The 20370-nt window shown below is 42.0% G+C and overlaps 1 pseudogene; it reads left to right on the top strand.

The window, feature by feature from the left end:
- Positions 1-15752: 15752 nt before the first annotated feature.
- On the top strand, positions 15753-15853 carry LOC122218822 (annotated as a pseudogene).
- Positions 15854-20370: the final 4517 nt, after the last annotated feature.

The raw sequence follows: 20370 nt of genomic DNA, 5'->3' as shown, positions 1-20370 counted from the left end.
GCACACCTGAGTTGTTGAGTCTCCCTGGCTCTGTGAGATGGTTACTGGTTAGTGGCTCTGGGTGACCCTGTAAACTTCCCTGGGAACTACTGCAAACGGTCTTGCCCGACATGCTTCAGCTCCAGATGCCAGAAATCTAGTTGCATCACTTACAGATTTCTTCTAATTCAGCTCCTAAAGGGTCCTCATTTGTGGCTTTTAAAGTAATTTGGCCCCAAATAAGCATCATAGACTGATTGGCTCTGTTGGGCATTTGTTTCCCATAAATCCAGTTCAGCTTAGGTGAACCTCGACTGGGACTGGAAAGAGAATTTGTTTAGTTATGCTGGACTGTAGGCACTAAATTGGGCCATGTTGTCACTTCTCTTTGGTAATGTAAACAAGCCCACAGACTGCTCAGCTCTTGTCAGGGACTGTAATCGGTCAAGTCTGCTCGCTGAGCTATAACTCAGAAGGAAAAAGTCCGATAAGTTAGTCTGAGCCCCACCTTCCATGAGCCATCAGTTCATACATCACCCATGACAGAAAAAGGGCTTCATTCCCACAGAGTTAGCCCCAGAAGGGTTTTCCCGGTGTTAAGTTCTTAAAAATAGCATCTGGGCTTAGGACATTATTCTCCAAAATTTTACACAAGTGCCAATGATTCCACTAAATCAGCCTTGCAGGATAATTCCTCAGGGCTCCTTCTGTTTATTTAGGCCAGAGTGAATATTGAGGAAAGTCATATTTTGCAGGTCAATATTTTATTGCTCGATCCAGCCTACAAGATGTTCTACATCTTGAACACTGGTCAACAGGGGCTCTGAGGCTACAGGTTCACCTGCTGGTCATCTAGAACAGTAATCATTCAACGCATATTTACTGAACATCTACTCTGTGCCAGGCACAGGCTCAGACACAGGATCTAAAGCAGAGAAGAGCATGAACAAGCCTCTTGGTCTTTTGAAACTTATATTCTTATGGAGACAATAGACCAAGTAAACGAAATAATTACCAATAGATTGTGGGACTGTGAAGGAACTAACTAGGATGATGTAGTAAAGACTAGTGAAGATGGGGATAATCGTGGAAGGTGTCTCTGAGACCAGACATTTCAGCTGACCCTGCAGGATGCAAAGTGGTCAGCTGGGCTAGAGGGAGAAGTAAGCCCGCAAAGGACCCTTTCCTCAGCTTAGTATTCCTGAGGCTTCTTTATCCACCAGATTGTTAGAAACCTGAACTTCTGTCTCACTTAAAATATCGCTTGAAACTAGCTAGCTGTGATGTTTGGAGATTCAAAACATTATCCTGAGTAATTGAGCAGTTTTAGAGAAGAATCCCCTTCCGCCGACCCCCTGCGGGAGCCTGGGGGTTGTTCCTCCCGCAGGAAGCATGAACCTAGATCACCCCCCTGCCTGGTTCACTGCAGTCCTGGGAGAAGACCGAGAAGAAACTTTGTTGATCCACAGGCTCCCGGTGGAGAAATTACTTCCTGGTTGTAAATTAGTCACCGGGGGGAGTTGGTTTTCCTTCCAGAGGTCAGGCGTGCTGTTTAGTACCATGATTCCCAACTTAGGGAGAACCGGGACGCCCTAATGTCATTTGTTAGAGTTCATGATTACCTCATCCTCTGAAAGCACTAGGAGTCTTGTGCTTGTTTTAAACCTTTAACTGGATACAAAATTCATTTCACTTTGAGGAGTTTTGAGAAATTGATGAAACCCCAGGTGTTGCAAAACCGTTGCTAAGAATTGAATAATATAATGATATGTTCGAGACTCTAATAGCCAGAGAGAATAGCTAGTTTCTTAAGATGCTTATGTAGCTCAGGGAGGGAGTCAATCTAATGATCTGAAACAAGGTAAACTTGGAAGAAAAAGTAAGCGTGAGGCTTGTGTTTGGAGAGCTATTTGGGTAAAACGGTGGGTGATATGCCTTAGCTTTGAGAAGTACCAGCAGTTTCTGGGATCACCACCATCTCACATGGGTAAATCCCAGACTGCTGCTCTCCTCTGATAGCCACGGTTCCACTGGACCCCATTCCTCCCTTCATGGGTGTGGAGGCGCTGAGACTTCCTCTCCTACTCCATCATGAAGCCCATCAAAACACTCCCTGAGAGATGCCCAGTGAAATCTTTCACCTACTTACTGTTATGGGTTTAATTGAATTCTCTAAAAAAGAGGCTCAAATCCTCACTCTTAGTGCCTGTGAATAGGACCTTATTTGGAAATAGGGTTTTTGCAAATGATGGGTTAAGGTAAGATAAGGTCATTAGGAGGACTTAATCCAATGTGACTGTGTTTTTATGAAAAGGGGAAACTTGAGAGACATGAGTAGAGTGACTGCAATGTGAGGATGCAGGGAAAATGCCATCCACAAACCAAGGAACACCTACGGCCACCAGAAGTGGGGAGAGAGGCCCAGAGCAGATTCTCCGTCACAGCCCTCAGAAGGAGCCAACATGGCTGATGCCTTAATTTTGGACCTCCAACCTCCAGAACTCTGCAACAATACATTGCTGTTCTTTAAGCCACCCGGGATTGTGTTACTTCAGCCCTTATAGGTTTTCTCAATCAATACGATGTAAACGTGTACTTGATACGAGAAACTTCTCAGACCCTTTGGCTCCTGAGGGATCCAGGGCTCAAACGTTTTTGTCATCACCACCATTATAGTCATTGTCACTATGTATTCTGAGTCAAACTCTATATTCAATGCTTTATTTCCATTATTTCGTTTATTCCTTAAAAGGGTAGATATCAATATATCCACCTCACAGGAGGGTAAACTGAGATAAGCCATCTGATCAGAGATGTGACTTGGTTTTAACTACAGTGGAGGGGAGCCCCGGACCTGGCTTAGGGGCCTCTGAAGGACTAGGAGCTAACATACTAAAATACACTTCCTTATGGGTAAAGAAGTCTTTGGGAGGTGGCCTAGGAATCTATCCACCAAAGACCAAAGACAAGATCATGTTTTTGGGAAAAATATGTTCTGGGTTTCATATACATGACTGGCTAATGAATCTTTGAAACATGTTCCTTAGTTAGTTGTTTGTGGGTTACCTGAGTCACTAAATTAAAATATTGCTTTACTTGTAACAGTTATTCAGAATTGTAAAAAACACGCAGAGGTGTGCTATGCTTTTGCTAAATAATGTTGGAAGATTTAAAAATCTATCTTTTCTTCCTGCTGGATGAAGCAAAGTGTTAATGGGTTATTTGATCACAGATTAGCAGAACGGGAACTAAGTGGGGGCAGGGGATGAGAAAAGCCTTATGTTCTAGCACAGGTGCTGTTGTTTTTTGGGGAATGACAAGAGAGACAATTTCCAAGAAATCAAATAACCACCCTTTTTGGATTGATGGAGATGTCCCTCTCCATTCCTTTTTCTCCCCATAAACATTTGATTCAAAGAGTATAATCATGATACGTAAATGTGCAGAATTATTTTTTTTTAACTTCAAAACCCCAATTTTTACTGCAGAAAATTGTAATCATAAAATTGACATATACTTTGATCAGTTGTAAAAGCTACTTAATAGACAATCAAAAGAGACTTATTTTTTAATTTTCTTGGTTAACATATTTTCTGAGGCACTGTATTAATCAGATCTCAGTCACATGCAAGTGTGAGATGCTTAAGTCAAACTGGCTTACGCTCTGGAAAACAGTGTGGAGGTTCCTCAAAAAATTAAAAAGAACTACCCTATGACCCAGCAGTAGCACTGCTAGGAATTTACCCAAGGGATATAGGAGTGCTGATGCCTAGGGGCACTTGTACCTCAATGTTTATAGCAGCAGTCTCAACAATAGCCAAATTATGGAAAGAGCCTAAATGCCCATCAACTGACGAATGGATAAAGAAGATATGGTTTATATATACAATGGAATACTACTTGGCAGTGAGAAAGAATGAAATCTGGCCATTTGCAGCAATATGGTTGGAACTGGAGGGTATTATGATAAGTGAAATAAGTCAATCAGAGAAAGACAGACACCATATGTTTTCACTCATAGGTGGATCTTGACAAACTTAACAGAAGACCATGGGGGAAGGGAAGGGGAAAAAAAAAGTTACAGAGAGGGAGGGAGGCAAACCATAAGAGACTCTTGGATACTGAGAACAAACTGAGGGTTGATGGGGGTGGAGGAGAGGGGAAAGTGGGTGATGGGCATTGAGGAGGGCATTGGGATGAGCACTGGGTGTTGTATGGAAACCAATTTGTCAATAAATTATATTTAAAAAAATAAAAAAAGACAAACTGGCTTAAAAGGGAGACAACATGGGGTTAATGAAGTCATCTAATTGAAAAGCCTAGCGCAATTTCTAGTACTTAGTAAAGACAGATTTATGGACTTAGAACATAACCTGTCTCACCCATTGCTAATAAGTATGTGGTGTGAATGTAAATCTAAGTTTTTAAATGCTTATTTATTTATTTTGAGAGAGAGAGAGAGCCAGCATGTGGAGAGGCGGAAAGAGAGAGAGAGAGAGAGAGAGGATCCCAAGCAGGTTCCACACTGTCAGTGCAGAGCTGGATGCAGGGTTTGATCTCATGACCATGAGATCGTGACCTGAGCCGAAATCAAGAGTCAGATGCTTAACAGACCGAGCCACCCAGGCACCCCTAAATTTCATAGTTCTCTGTACATTATCTTTGGATTGTAGCAGTTTGAAACCACCTGATGTCAGCAGAAGAAGGGCAGTGTGCAGATACACTGCCAATGTTGTGTAATTTTTAAATTACCATTAATGTGTTGGCTGTTTTTGAATGCCAGGAGAGACATTTTCAAATTTAAAATTTGCTCATAATGTTTATGTTATCCTCAGATATTAGGATAAATGGAAAACAGACACAAAGTTGACTGAATAACTCTGGCTCTTCCAAATAAATTATCCATGATATCCTAAGAAAGTACTTAATTCTTGCCACGTGCCCGAAGACGACCAGCTTTGATGAAGTTGCTTTTCAATTGCACAGTTCTTCGACGGCATTTAGCTGGCCTGTTGGACTCTTGGGAGTCAGGGAGTGTTTTTTCTGCCTTACCGCCTAGGCTATTGACTGTCCCATCAAGGTGGTATGGCTACATGCCTACACACAGGGATGAGGCCTAGCTTCCAAGCTCTAGATTAAAAGACGAGTAGTATGACTTAACAGGTGGATCTTCCTATTGGATGGCAGAGAAATGCCTTTACTGAGATATTTTTCTTGTTTTAGAATCCTGGAACTTGACAGGGCAAATTCCACAGACTCCATGTTGCAGGTATTTTGGTCAGGGCCGATAAAATCTCCATTGGTTAGTGGGAGACAGGGGGATGACATGGAAAGAGCACAGGGATAACAGTCTGGGTTTTATTCCCATTCTGACATCATCTCGGAGGCTTTTCTGGAAGGATGGTGGTGATGCCGTTCACCACGGCGGAAGGTATAGGAGGAGGAACAGGAGGGAATTACACAGTCCCCCACCCACAACAGAGCTGCCCAGACTTCCACCTTATTTCTATTTGAGGTTGGAGTTGTGTTTCCTCGATTATCACACAGCACTAAGATAGCTTATCAGTTCCTTTAAAAGTGGTAGGAACAAGGGGAGTCTGGATGGCTCAGTCATTTAAGCGGCCAGCTCTCTATTTCGGCCCAGGTTATGATCTCACAGTTCGTGAGATTGAGCCCCCTGTCGGGCTCTGTGCTGACAGCTCGGAACCTGCTTAAGATTCTCTCTCCCGCTCTCTCTCTGCCCCTCCCCCCACTTGGGCACACACTCTCTTTCTCTCTCTCAAAATAAATAAACATCAAAAAAAAAGTGATAGGAACAATACTCTCACTTTTATATGGTGCTCAGTCAGGAGGAGAGCTGCCTGGGCTCCAGAGTATTAGTAATCCCTGAATAATTACATTTACACAGACAATAACCCTGGGGGAAAATGCCCATTGCTGGGTGGCTTTGGTGGGTTTCAGTGTCAGCTTATTCAGAGGCCTCCAATCAGGCTGTGGTGGGGATTCCGATATCCTGAGTGAGGTTTTCTGAATAGGAACCACGTGGTATGTTCTAATAATAAGGTCTCTGTAGGGCTGAGACCAGTCCATTGTTTTGTGTCTTCCTGGTAATGAGGACAGGGATTTAGAGTCTAACTTCATTTTCTCCCAGAAAGCTCCACAATGTTTAGGCACCTATATATGTTAAAAGAAAACAAAACATTGCTCATTTTACTTCACCATCAAGCAACCAAATCCCCAGTGAAAATGATCAAATTGTAAGAAATAATTCCCAAATCTACCACTGGGGCCACCATTGGCCCAAAGTCCAGGAAAAATATCCTTTCACGTTTGTTTTCAGCCTCAGAAATCCCTCAAATTTGGCAAATGTGATTCTGATGCGAAGGGTCAGTAGACTCCTACAGGAGAAGACGCATATTCACTGCGATGTGGTTTTCCAGGCTTTCTCATCCAGCTGTCTACTCGCTTGCTCTGGCTAAGCACACGTAATAGCATTTTGTAGAGTCAACAATGACTGAGGCGCCTGGATGTCTCAGTCGGCTAAACATCTGACTGGCTCAGGTCATGGTCTCACTGTTCATGGGTTCAAGCCCTGCATGGGGCTCTCTGCCATCAGTGTAGAGCCCATTTCAGATCCTCTGTCCCCCTCTCTCTGCCCCTCCCCCACTTGCACACGCATGTGCGCTCTCAAAAAAAAAATGACTATAACGCCTTGAAAGGTCAAGCTGGATTAACGAGAGAAGAAAGAGATGTCACAGCCTTCAACAGTGCACAGCGAATATGATTACTCATAGAGTAATCACATAATGAAAGGGTATGCAAAGACCCAGGAATGTCCCTTCTCATCGAAAAGATTGCATAAATCTCTCTTATTTCTTCTTTCCAGACCATTGAGTATGATGGCAATCAGCGTTGTAACTTGTGTGCCGGCTTTTGTCGTCATCGTCGTTGTTCTTTATTCTGGTTCCATGATCCTACTGCATTGTTAAAGGGTGCTCAGTAAACAAGGTAGCCATGCGCCAGAAGAACATAGTTGGAATCACATTTACAGACAGAAGCCAGGAGTCTGAGCACTAACCACCACTAACTAGCTGTGTGACTTTGAACAAGTCATTTAACTGTCCCTGCAAAAGGAGGGTGATGGTTTCCAACATCCCGTGTGGTTGTTCTGATATCAAATGGGCTGATGTAGGAGAAAGTGCTTTGTTAAATGGAAAGCACGGGACGAATACCACTTGCTACTACTGGTCAAGTCACCCGGGAAATGGTTCCATGTACTTAACTCCCATTGACTTCCTCCATCCCTCCTTTGGGCTCACTGACTTCTAGCGGCCCCAACAAGGGGTGCCCAGGCATTGAAACAATCTCCTCATCACCTACCATAGAAACAGTAGGGAAGCACGCAGGCACTCAAGAACACATTTGCAGGAACACTTCTGGGCTTTATATCAAGTTGAGAACTCACGTCAAAAGGCCGATGCTTGACCAAACTATTTTTTTTTTCTCACTCTGCCCAGTACCTAAAAAGGATCATATAGTCCTAATTAGGCCTAGAGAGGCCCACAAAAGAAATGTGTTTCCAAGAGCTTTGGATTTATGAACTAAAAACTGTAGGCTACTGTGTATTTTAATATATTCAGAGAGACAATTAAGATAACTTTAGTTATGGTTTTGGAAAATAGTCTGGGCAGCATTCAACTGAGCATATACCCGTTCTCTGTCAAAAACCAAACTGAAATGACATTTTTGGAATCAACTCACTCTGTTAAAAGCAACCAACCATCTGAAAACACTCAATGAGTTGGAATAAAGTTGTATAAAGTTTTGTGATTCTCAGGAGAGGAACAAAGATTTGGAAGAAAGCTTAGCTGCCGAACTGCAGGAACAGGCAATTCACAAAGAAGGGAGTTAAATGGCCTACGGATGTGTGAAAAAATGTCCGCTCTCACCGAACAAAGAAATGTGCATTAAAACAACAAAACACCTTTAACAGAGATAAAAGTAAATTCCAGGACTCAGTGTCAGCCAGGTTCTATAAAAACGGGCACTCTTGCATCCTGTGGGTGGAAAGGTAAACTAGTGCAATCTTTTCGGTTTGCAGTTTGACAAGATCGGAAGTGAAACTTTAACTTCCTAGCTCTGCTTCAAGAAATTTGTTCTCAGAAATTTATAGATTAAAAAAAATTGTGAATGGTGTTCACTGTAGTCTTATTCATAATAAGGAAACTGGATAAACCTAAATTGGAAAAAGTGAAGTGTTCAATAATAGGGGAATGGTTAAATACATGGGGATCGAACCATTTGTTGGGGACTATGTGCTTGTATACTGCTCAATTCCTGTGTTCAAACCCTAGCCCCAGTAGGATGGGATTAGGCAGCGGGGCTTTGGGGAGGTGATTAGGCCATGAAGGTAGAGCCCCTCTGATGGGGTTAGTACCCTCATAAGAAGAGGAAGAGAGTTAGCTCTCTCTCTCTCCACCATAGGAGGATACAAGGTAAAGGCATCAGTCTGTAAACCAGGAAGAGGGCCTTCACTGGAACCCAGCCATATTGGTATCTTGATCTTAGAATCCCAATCCCCGGAACTGTGAGAAATAAATGTTTGTTGCTTAAGCCACCCAGTCTATACTATTCTATTATAGCAGCCCAAATAGACTAAGACATCACCCATACATAAAATGTTATGTGGTCTTTATATTTTATTATTTTGAAGTTTACCTGATAACTTGGGGAATATTGTTCTATTATATTCATTATAATGAAGAAGGACTGAAAATCTGCCTGCAGTGTGTAATGCCTATCTGGGAAAAAAATGTATAGAAAAAAGAGTGAAACTCTTATGTGGATCCTGAGAAAGGTAACAGAAACCCATGGGGGAGGGGAAGGAAAAAAAAAAAAAAGAGGTTAGAGTGGGAGAGAGCCAAAGCATAAGAGACTGTTAAAAACTGAGAACAAACTGAGGGTTGATGGGGGGTGGGAGGGAGGGCAGGGTGGGTGATGGGTATTGAGGAGGGCACCTTTTGGGATGAGCACTGGGTGTTGTATGGAAACCAATTTGACAGTAAATTTCATATATTAAATAAATAAATTAATTAATTAATTAAAAAAATAATAAATCAGAAAAAAACTATAAAAAAAATAAAAAAAAAAGAAAAAAGAGTGAAAGGGAATATAATAAAACATTAACAAGAGTTTCCACTGTTAGATAAGGATATGCATGGCTTCCATTTTTTTCTTTATATTTGTATTTTTTGTATCTTTCGTATTTTTCAAATTATATCTAATTAACATGGATAAATTGTCATTTTAATAATCAAGAAAAGTATTATATTAAAAAGAGGAAAAATTTGGTATCCTCTCAAAACTGTCGGCTGAGCTAGCTTGCACTGAAAATGGAGGCCCCACCTGTCCGTTTAAAGAGGGTCATCCTGATCTCTGCGTGTTTCTCTGAGAAGGATTCCAGCTGGAGCAGGAAACGTGTCATCAGAGTGAACACACAGAATTTTTAGTCCTGTCAGCCATCAGAATCCTACTAAGTACAACAAGAATTAAAAAGGAAGAGGGTGAAAAAAAACCCTTGTAATTTTTCTGTTTTTTCAGTTTTTTCCCCTTCCCCCTCACTGTAAATTCTGTTAAGTTTTATCTTCACATTCTGCCCAATTGATATTCTGAAAAGGAAGATAAAGGGAGTTAGACATTTAGAACTTTCTTGATAAAGTTAATTAAAATGGCCCGGGAAAGGCATAGCTGAGATTTCTTTTTATCTAAGATGGAGATGAAAAGCCACGTATTTCCAGGATTTAATTGCACACTTGTGAGTCTATTGTTTCTAGTTTTGCTGGCAAAAAAAGTGCTTTCTCCTTTAGACCAAGTAGAAAATGACTCAAATCTTATCCATTTCTCTCCCCCTCCCCCCACTGCCCACCAAACAGGCTAGAAATCACAGTGCAGAATCAAGAAGAAAAGAGCTCGTCAGCAATAGTGCTGGATGTTTCCTGTTTGTCCCTCTGGATACACTTTGCATCCCTTACCCTGTTCTCTGTCCAAGAAGACTGGCCTTTACAGACTGCATCCACGGCCCATGCCCTGTGCATTCCCGTTAGGTTTGGCCAATGGAAGGCACAGGCAGGAGAAAGTAAAGACCTTCCAGTATTTATTCCCCCGGCTCACTGCCTGCCGGGCCAGGGCTTGTCAGTGGCTGCATCTTGTAGGCAGCCTCTTCCAACAGCAACAGCTCTCTTTGGGTTCATGGCTGATTTCCTGCTGTCTCTTTCAAGTAGGTCATAGTAACTTCCTGTTGATTCTAGCACCTGGGTGTTTTACCATCACTTGCTGATTTCCCTTAAACCTGCATGGTAAATAAATAGAGCCTGCATCAAACTCGGTTTTATCTCCTTTTTTGTATTTGCCCTCTCTTTCCTGCCAGGATGCTGAGCTTTAAAATATCTTCGGAGATAGTGCAGTTTCATTCTGTGTCATGACTATCCATGAGAATGTTCTGATAGCACAGATGAGCCCACTTTTTTTTTTTAAGTTTATTTATTTATTTTGAAAGAGAGAGAGAGAGTGCGTGCACCAGTCGGGGAGGGACAGAGAGAAGGGGAGAAAGAGAATCCCAAGCAAGCTCCACACTGTCAGCGCAGAGCCCGATGAGGGGCTCGAACCCACAAACTGTGAGATCATGACCTGAGCCGAAGTCAAGAGCTGGACGCTTAACCGACTGAGCCACCTAGGAGCCACAATGAGCCCACTTTTTATAATTATATGGTTAGCAGAAGAGTTTGTGAACATCTCACAGTGTGACAATGGTCAGTCTTGTGCCCTGGGGATTTATAATAATGGATCTTAGCAACTGGGTTTCACAAAATACTGGGGAGTCAAAACAGAGGTGTGCTGGAATAATTTATTAGTAATAATGAAGAACTGAGTTTTGTGCATTAAACAAATAATAAGAATAGACATTGTTAAAAAAAAAAAAAAACGCTGTCATTTTTAATCACAGACATTCCAGTAAGCTTTCTTGAGATGTAGGGAAAGGAGGTAGAAAGTTCCAGCATATACACCTGAAGTTGCCTATAATTTGTATGTATCCTTATCTACATGCCATTCCATAGGAATGGCTCTGGCAATATGCCCCTTATCTTTTATGTAGGGGTGGAAAAAAGATGGGAAACTGTTGTTGGATCACAAAGCAATTCACTAAGGAATTTCACTGACTCAGTAGTAGCTCTATAGTTTGTCATCCAAGTTTCCATCAGTCTGTGTAGTATAAAGTCACTAATATTTTAATTAACATTCACTGATAAGTGCCTTAGATGAATTATCTTATTTAGTCCTCATACCCATTCACATATTACCAATAAAGAGTTCATCAGTGGGCTGAAAGGGAGACGGGCTTTGAAGAACATGGCGTACCTTCACCAAGGAACTCTGTTTGGGGTCTCCTGGTGTGAATGTGAGCTGGGTGAAATGCAGCACTCCTTACTGCTGAGGCTGAGACTAATAGATCTCAAACAGTGAATAGAGCAAAAGAGTTCAAATCTCTTGCTCTGGTCAGTTTAATCCAATTAAATTATGAGATCTAGAGGATACTGGGATGAATGAAATATAGTTCTGCCCTCCAAGAATCGGAAGCCTAGTTGGTAGACAGAGATATAAACAAATAAAGAGAGAACTGTAATAAAATGTGATTAAAATGATCATAGACCATGCTTAAAATTTAATAGGAAAACAGATGAGGGAGCAATTACATCTTTGGGAGGTAAGGAGTTTCATGAAAAATTATGTACCAAAGGTGACAGTTAAGCTTGACCTTGAGGGGTGTTAGGAGTTTCAATAGTGAAACTGGTGGAGAAAGAGGTGAGAGAGCCCAGCAGGGGTTTTCCTTCTTATTCTTACCAAAAGCTCAGAGTCTCCAATTGCCTTAGGTGTCAAATGGCTTTTTCAATATTGCATTTCCTATGATTTGTCTAGATTTCTTAGTCCTCTTTGGGTCTAAGGAATTAAAGTACCATTGAACGGGTGCCTGGGTGGCTCATTCAGTTGAACGTCTGACTTCAGCTTAGGTTTTGTGGGTTCAAGCCCTTCTTTGAGCTCTATGCTGACAGCTCAGAGCCTGGAGCCTGCTTCAGATTCTGTGTGTGTGTGTGTGTGTGTGTGTGTGTGTGTGTGTCTGCCCCTCCCCCACTTGTGTGCGTGCATGCTCTCTCTTTCTCAAAAATAAATAAATAAACATCTATTTAAAAAAAAAGTACCATTGGTAAAGAAGCTTTGGTTGAAAGGAGAGCAGGCTGGTCTGGAGTAAAATCCAACCATTGATTGCTTTCAGCAGGACCATGTACCAACCTGAGAAAACCATCTAGAGACCCCAAGTCTGAAATCTGACAGAAATGTATAGTCTGAGATGTGTACCACAATTCACAGGGCCTGCCTTTCACCTGGTTTTACAGATAGTCTTGGAGACAACTATCTACCGGAGATTTCTGTGGCCACATGGAGTTTGGATCATGAAAGTATTAGGGAAATATTAAGAAGAGAGAATTTATAGAAGGGATTTATCAACTCAATACTATTAGTCATAAGTATACTGTATTATATCAGACCCAGAAGAGGAAAGAGGATTTAGAAGATTGTCTAAGACGTCATGAAGATTGATAGAGTTTACTTGACTGAGAAAAGCAGACGAGTTAAATCCAGTTTTAGATTTTTAAATATGTGAGAGACCCGTGACTCTTATCTTTGCTCCCAGACAGATGTGAATTCTTTCTTGCTAAGACCCAAAGACCTTATTCACCACTGTCTTATGTCATCTTGTCTTAAACTCTAGACCTACTATTGTTTCTTGTTCTCCCAGCGTGGTCAATGGACATACACTCAAGTCATGTCAGTGAGACTTGCGGACTGGGCAAGGCAAAGGGAAATGAAAAGAAAATTGGGAATTTTTTAGAACCCAAAATCAAGTGCTTGGATCAGCTTGGCTTCAGAAAGTAATGGGTTGTAACAACACCAAAAAAGATATAACACTTAGACATAAATGTGCAGATTTTATAAGGGAAAAAAAAACCTTTAAAACACTTTTAAGGGGCACCTGGGTGGCTCAGCCAGTTAAGTGTCTGACTTTGGCTCAGGTCATGATATTGCGGTTCATGGGTCTGAGCCCCACGTTGAGCTCTGTGCTGACAGCTCAGAGCCTGGAGCCTGCTTTGGATTCTGTGTCTCCCTCTCTCTCTGTCCCTCCCCCACTCACGTTCTCTCTCTCTTTCTCTCTCTATCTCTTTCCCTCTATCTCCCTCTCTCTCAAAATAAATAAACATTAAAAAAATTAAATAAAAACACTCTAAAAAGATATAAAAGTAAACTTAAATGGAAGGAAATCCCTGTTCTTAGATAGGATGATTCAGTATCATAAATGTCATAGAGACACCAGGTCTTTCTAAGTTAATGTGATCCCTACAAAAATACCATTAAAACCCTTTCCTGGAACTATGCAAGTTGATAGTAAAGTTCATACAGAAAAACAAAACAAAACTTGCAAGAATAGTTGGAAAAACACTGGGGGAAAAGAGCTACTTACCAGATATTACAATGTACTTTATTATAAAGCCTCTGAAATTAAAACAACGTGATACTGACGCATGAGTAGATAGACCATTGGAATAGAATAGAATAGAAAGTTAAAGAATAGACCCAAATATATGTGGAAACATAATACACAATAAAGGTAGCATCTCCATTGACTAAGGCAAAAATAGATTTTTTTTAATGTTTATTTATTTTGAGAGAGAGAGTGAGAAAGAAGGAGAAAGACAGACTGCGTGTGAGCAGAGGAAGAGCAGAGAGAGGGAGACACAGAATTTGAAGTAGGCTCCAGGCTCTGCGCTGTCAGCAAAGAGTCCAACGTGGGGCTTGAACTCATGAACCGCGATATCGTGACCTGAGCCGAAGTCAGACACTTAACTGACTGAGCCACCCAGGCACCCCAGGCAAAAATAGATTTTTAATAAACATTGTGAGGACCACAGGATAGCTGTATGTAAGAATAAACTCCAGCTGGATCAAGAATGAAACCCCTCAGTGTTAGAAAATCTGGCTAACTTTCTCTTATAGGTATGAGGACATCCTTTCTAAATGCAACTCAAAATTCAGATGCAACAAGACTGATAATTCAAGCTACCTAGAAATAAAATATACTTGCATGGTAAAATAAAAAAAATCATGACAAAGTCATAAGATAACTGGGAGAAAACATTTGAAACAAATATCATAATTAAAGGACCAATCCTCCTAATGTATGAAAAGTAACGGGATGTGGGAGGTGAGAATGCTTCTCCAGCTTTTTCCTGACTTAATGTCAGTCTTCACCCTGGGTTTTCTATAGAGGCCCCAGTAATTAGCTTGCTGTTGGGTTGATCTGATTTAACATTTCATGGTCACTTTGTTGTTATTTTTTACTAACTTGTACTTTCACTCCCTGGGACCTGCTTGATTTATAAGTGTTTTCTCAGATCACATTCTGTGCTGGGCTCTGCACCTGGTGTTTTTCCTGGGCCAGTAATGACGACTGGTTTGCTGGGCTCTCATTTTGCTGTGGGTTCCTAGTGAGATCCGCCCCTGTGTGGGTGGTAGGAGGCTCAGGGAAGGGTGTTGGATTGAGAGAGTCCTTTAGCAGAGATTAATATTCAAAAATACACTTAGCTTACAGTCTTGGGGATTCCTGGGTGTTGTTAGACACAGAGGGCCCTTTCTTGGGTCCCAACAGAAATGGGTAAGTTTTCAAAGGAGGGGAATAAAATAAATAAGTTTTAGGTTATAGATACCTAAATCAAATCTTCATTTCCATTGTTGTTACTTGAGTAATCATAGTTGAATGCACACAGACTAAATTTCATTGCCATTGAAATAATTAAAGTGTCATGGATAGACAGCAGGAAGATAATGGTGTTCTGGAATGAGAATGTTCTGGAAAATTAAAGGAATGGTGCCCAAACTGCCCCACCCCCACCCCCTCATGATGCTGGGGAGCAGCTTTAACCAGAGATCCATGCTCACATCAGGTCAGACGAATGCATTTCCTGGAAGCGTATAGTCTTGTAGATCTTTGGTCTGGATTCTGAGCTAGACTGACCCATGACTTACCTGCTAATATGACTACAACAGCACTTTACATTAGTAGAGGGATTTCTATTTTTGAAAGCATGTCCACATTATTGATCTCATTGGATCTTCATATGACTCTGTGAAACAGGTAGATATTACAGTCTCCATTTTGCAGGTGGGATAACTGAGGCTGAGAAAGGCTAAGAGATAAGAAGAGACAGCCCAATGGATGACTGGAGTAAGAATTGGGGCACCTGACATAGACTCCATTGACCTGTGGTTCCTGAGCAACTCAGTTTATATGAAGTTTTCCAAGCCCCAACTCCACCTTCAATTAAATGAGAGGTTTGCACAAGGTGGCCCTTGAGGCCCCTTCCAAGGTTACTGTTACCAGGAACTGGTTAGTGGAGGGGAAACAGCATACACTACCCCCCGGGGCTGCAAAGTTCTCCCCCTTCCTCTACCCCACACCGTACAGAACCAAGAACTCACTTGAGATAGGGGGTTAGCTTTTTCCTACTGCAGACTATGGATGGAAGGCATACACTCTCCTGCCCAATGACAGGAAATTTTTGAAGTTTATTTTATTTTTGTGTGTGTGACTTTTTCAATTCCTCCTATGTAGTTTTTATTAATGTTTTTTAATGTTTGTTAATGTTTATTAATTAAGCTTTATTGTGTTTGCTTCGGCAGCATGTATACTAAAATTGGAATAATAAAGAGAAGGTCAACATGGCCCCCCGCACAAGGATGGTGTGCAAATATTTTCCAGCTTTATTGAAGTAGAATTTGCATACCATGAAATATATCCATTGTAAGTATATAATTCAATGTGTTTTTAAAATAAGTTTATGGAGTTGTGCAACCGTCACCACAATCCAGGCTTAGAACTTCTCCTTTATCTTAAAACATTCCTTTGGGCTCACTTACATCAGTCCCCACTCCCTTCTCCAGCCCCAGGCCACCCCAGATATGCCTTCTGGGTCTACAAATGTATCTTTTCTGGACATTTCACATAAATAGAATCATGCAGTATGTAGCCCTTTCCACCTGGCTTAACTCAGCATAATGTTTTTAAGATTCATTACATGGTAGTACACATCCATGTTTCATTTCTTTTTATGGCTGAATAATATTCCATGGTATGGATATACCACATTTTGTTTATAGGCTATCAGTTGGATATTTGGGGTGTTTCCACATTTTAACTCTTATGAGTAATGCTATCATGGACATTTGTGGACAAGTCTCTGTGCAGACATATGTTTTGTATTTCTCTTGGGTAAATTCCTAGAAGTAGAAATGCAGGTTTGTTTTCTTAAGTTTTTATGCAGTATTTGGACCTCTACCTTTAATCTTTATACTTAAATAAAAGATTCATAGGAAATGTGTGGGAGGGAAATGTGTAGCCTGTTTTTATAGGCTATATTAATGCCTGGTAGCTGTTTGTTTGTTTGTTTTGTTTTGTTTTGTTTTGTTTTGTTTTTTAGGCAGGTTTCATGCCCAGTGTGGAGCCCAATGTGCTGAGATCAAGCTTCAGACGCTTAACCAACTGAGCCACCCAATGCCTGGTGGCTTTTACAAGAGTGCAATCTATCTTGAATCTAGTATAATCTAGTATAATCATACAGAGTTGCTAGGGCTGATTTGTGTCCTTCCAGAACTCCTATGTTGAAGCCCTAACTGCTGGTACCCCAGAATGTGACTGTATTTGGAGATAGGGCTGTTGGAGAGGTGATTAAGGCTAACTGAAGTCATCAGAGTGGGGCCCTAATCCAATATGATTGGTGTCCTTATAAGAAGAGGAAGAGGGATGACTGGGTGGTTCAGTCAGAGAAGCTTCTGACCCTTCATTTTGGCTCAGGTCATGATCTCGCTGGTTGTGAGTCTGAGCCCCATGTTAGGCTCTGCACTGACAGTGTGGAGCCTGCTTGGGATTCTCTCTCTCTCTCAAAATAAATAAACAAACTTAAAAAAAAGAGAGGAAGAGGAAGAGACCCTAGAGGTGCCTGCACACAGAGCAAAGCCCATGTGAGGACACAGCAAGTATGGGGCCATCTATAAGACCCAGAGACAGGCCTCAGGAGAAACCAAACCTGCCCTCACCTTGATCTTGGACTTCCAGCCTCTAGAACTGTGAGAAAGTAAATTTCTGTCGTTTAAGCCATCCAGTCTATGGAATTGTGTTATGGTAGCAACAAACAAACGTCGAGGACTAATACACTGTCCTACATGTTGCTTTGCAGGGCCTTCGGGAGGCCCTTCACACAGAGTGTTCTCTAGTGAAAACGAGCACTCTGTTGGGCTTCGTGCCCTCCTTTCACAGCTGGCTTTTATTCTGTTCCTTCATGGGGGGGATGGGGGGCTCCTCCTTGCCTTACTCTAGGTCACGGTCACATCTCCAGTTACTCCCCAGGGGGACTGAGCCCAATGCCCCCCCTCCACGAATACTTTCTCCCGTTTGGAAGCAGTTCTCCTCAGAACCCCCATCTATCTGACTCTGCCTTTCTATGGCAAGGACCCCGGCCCCGTCTTCCATCTACTGGGGACATCTTATCCCTCGTGCTAGAGGAAGAGCTCCTTGGGACAGGGAAACTGCCATTTGCATTTACTGGCCTTCAAACCTAACCTCGGGCTCCATGTCCGGCACAATCAGAGTTTTTTTAGTTAATTAAAACCGACAGCTCCAACTACGAAAATGTTGAAGTTTCAGAGCTCTGTGAAGGCATAAAATACTGGTTAGTGAAGTGTGAGGAGAACAAGAATGGCTACAAATGCGGAAACAGCAAAGTGCATACGTGGGAAAGTCAGCGCTAGTGACCTTCGACTGAGTCACTTGTCCACACCAAACCTCAGCTGCCGTATCCCCAAGGGAAAAGGTTGATCTAGCAAAGGTCTGTTTTATGGTGAACATGTTAGGCCCCTCCAGCTCTTGGTGAGGGCCGCAGGATTCCTGTCTTTGACGTGTCTCTCTGGTTATGTGGCTGGCTGGAGAAGTTCAAGGTCTAAATCACACTGCAACTCAATTAAAAATGAACTTAAAATGAATTTTGTGTTTCCGTTTTCCACGTAGAACTTTTCCAAGTATATTCAATTTAGTTAGAAGTGCTAGTGATTACCTTCTGGTGGCCCAAACCCTTAGGAGGCAAAGAAGATATAGGAACCTATATCACCCTCCTTTTGACAATGAACAATTTTATTTTATTTTTTTAAAAGTTTTTAAAAATTATTTATTTGCTTTGAGAGATAGATGGAGCACGAGCAGGGGAGGGGCAGAGAGAGGGGGAGACACAGAATCTGAAGCAGGCTCAGGCTCTGTGCTGTCAGCACAGAGCGGGACACGGGGCTCGAACCCACCAATGACGAGATCATGACCTGAGCCGAAGTCAGATGCTTAACGGACTGAGTCATTCAGGTGCCCCGACAATGAACAATCTTAAAGAAATGTGCACACATGCGCGCACGCACACACACACACAACTAGCTTGGAACTTTAGAGCATCATGTTCAAATCAGACTCCATCAGAATGCTTTGTGTGGGAATTAACACCATGAAAGAGAATAAATCACAAAAATTCCCCAAATGATAAGAAAAGAAAAGCGTGTGTGGTAAACAGCCCCAGAAGAGGCTGTGCAAGTGGCCCCTGACTTTCTTGGCCCGAGTTTTCACTTCTCCCTTGGGTTTCTTTCACATTTCCTCCACTCTTCCTACCCTACAGTCTCCAAGGATTTGTAGATCTTTATTTCTTTAGGCGGAGGCACAGACAAAAATGCTTTCCTTCCTTTTCACTCAGCAAACCTTTGAGAAAAATGAAAAACTAAGAGCGAGAGAGGAAGGGAGGTGGAGTATAGGGTCAGTATAGGGTCTCTGGTCCCCAGGCAATTAAATCCCTACCCCAGGCTGGCCAGCCCTCTGGAAAGCGCATAGACCCATGATCCTTTTCTTGTCTTCTGCTGGTCTATAACCACGAGTCTACACTATCTCCCTGCTTAAGGATGAATCCACCCAATTACCCTGAACCATCAGTGGCAAAGGAAGACCAGTTATGTGCCCTTATGAGGCCTTTAGGAAGTTCCCTGATCCTTAGTAAACTCCCACCAACATTGTTTTTCTTTCACTTCTATTTATAGCTCTTGTTTCATCTACTGAGCATCAATAATTGACCCGGTTAAAACCCAATTTCTTTCAGTTTCTTTCTCAGTCCGCATCTAGTATAGATGTTCTAGCCTGCAAATGGTGGGGAAAAGCAGATTTCCAGCCCTGATCATTATGGCAAGACGTGGTTTCCTTTGTCCCCTGCTCTATCTGATGGGAAGGGTCTCTTTGGTAAAGAGTGTGGGACTTTGTAAGTAAAATAATGTATTGGGGTTAATGTGTTGGGCTCCTCTAATCATATGCTTCTACATCAGAGATTCTGATAGGAATATAAAGACGAATGTCGTACAGTCTTTGCCTTTGAGAAACTCAAGACTAAAAAAAAAATACGTAAGCTCAACAAGAGGAAAGTCATTGTCTTTTGTAGTTGTACAGAGACTTTACCTCAAGAATATTTAAATTAATTTTATTGTTTACCTGGGGCTAAAAGCAGTTCCCCCCTTGCTAAAGTTGGCACAACGCTGCCAGGGCTTTGCCTGCATGGGTCCGGGGTCATTTTATAAGGGTAGTTAGCAAAAAGGGGCTAGCTCTGAGCTCTCTATATTAGGCACTCGATTCAATTTGAGTTCCGAGTTAATTCCCTTCATTAAGAAAATAATTCCGGGATTGCTTCACTCTGTCCTTCTAAGTGTTCCTTGGGGTGACTTCCTCTGGATTTGGCCTTACAAGTAGCCCACCCAACCCACTTGGCTGGTGCACCCTCCTTAGAGGTCTCCCTGAGCAGAATTTAGAATCAATGCAGCAAGAAGCTTCTCAGAGCAGTTTGGCGCACCCAGCCTCTCTGGAGAGGATAGTCATTCATTCATTCATTCATTAAAAGGATGTTTATTGAGTGCCTATTATGTGCCAGGTGTTATCCCTAGAGCGCTGAATTCAATTGGCAAGTTCCAACCCTTCCCTTCGAGCTAGCTGTCAGAGCCAGCAGACCAAAGGAAGACCAAAGACAAACAGTAAACTTAAGGAACTGAAAATAAATGGGACAATTATAAATCATGATGTGAGCCAAGGAGGAAACAAACAGGACACGGATAGAGAAAACCAGGGTCGGGGGCATGGACCATTTGTGGCTGTCAGGAAGGCTTCTCAAAGGAGGCAAAATTCGAACTAAAGCCTAAAGATGAAGAAAGCGTCCGAGCTGA

The sequence above is a fragment of the Panthera leo genome, chromosome B1 (genome assembly GCF_018350215.1).
Source record: "Panthera leo isolate Ple1 chromosome B1, P.leo_Ple1_pat1.1, whole genome shotgun sequence".
Taxonomy (NCBI): domain Eukaryota; kingdom Metazoa; phylum Chordata; class Mammalia; order Carnivora; family Felidae; genus Panthera; species Panthera leo.
The sequence above is the reverse complement of the archived record's forward strand: the minus strand, read 5'-3'. Positions and strand labels throughout refer to the sequence as shown.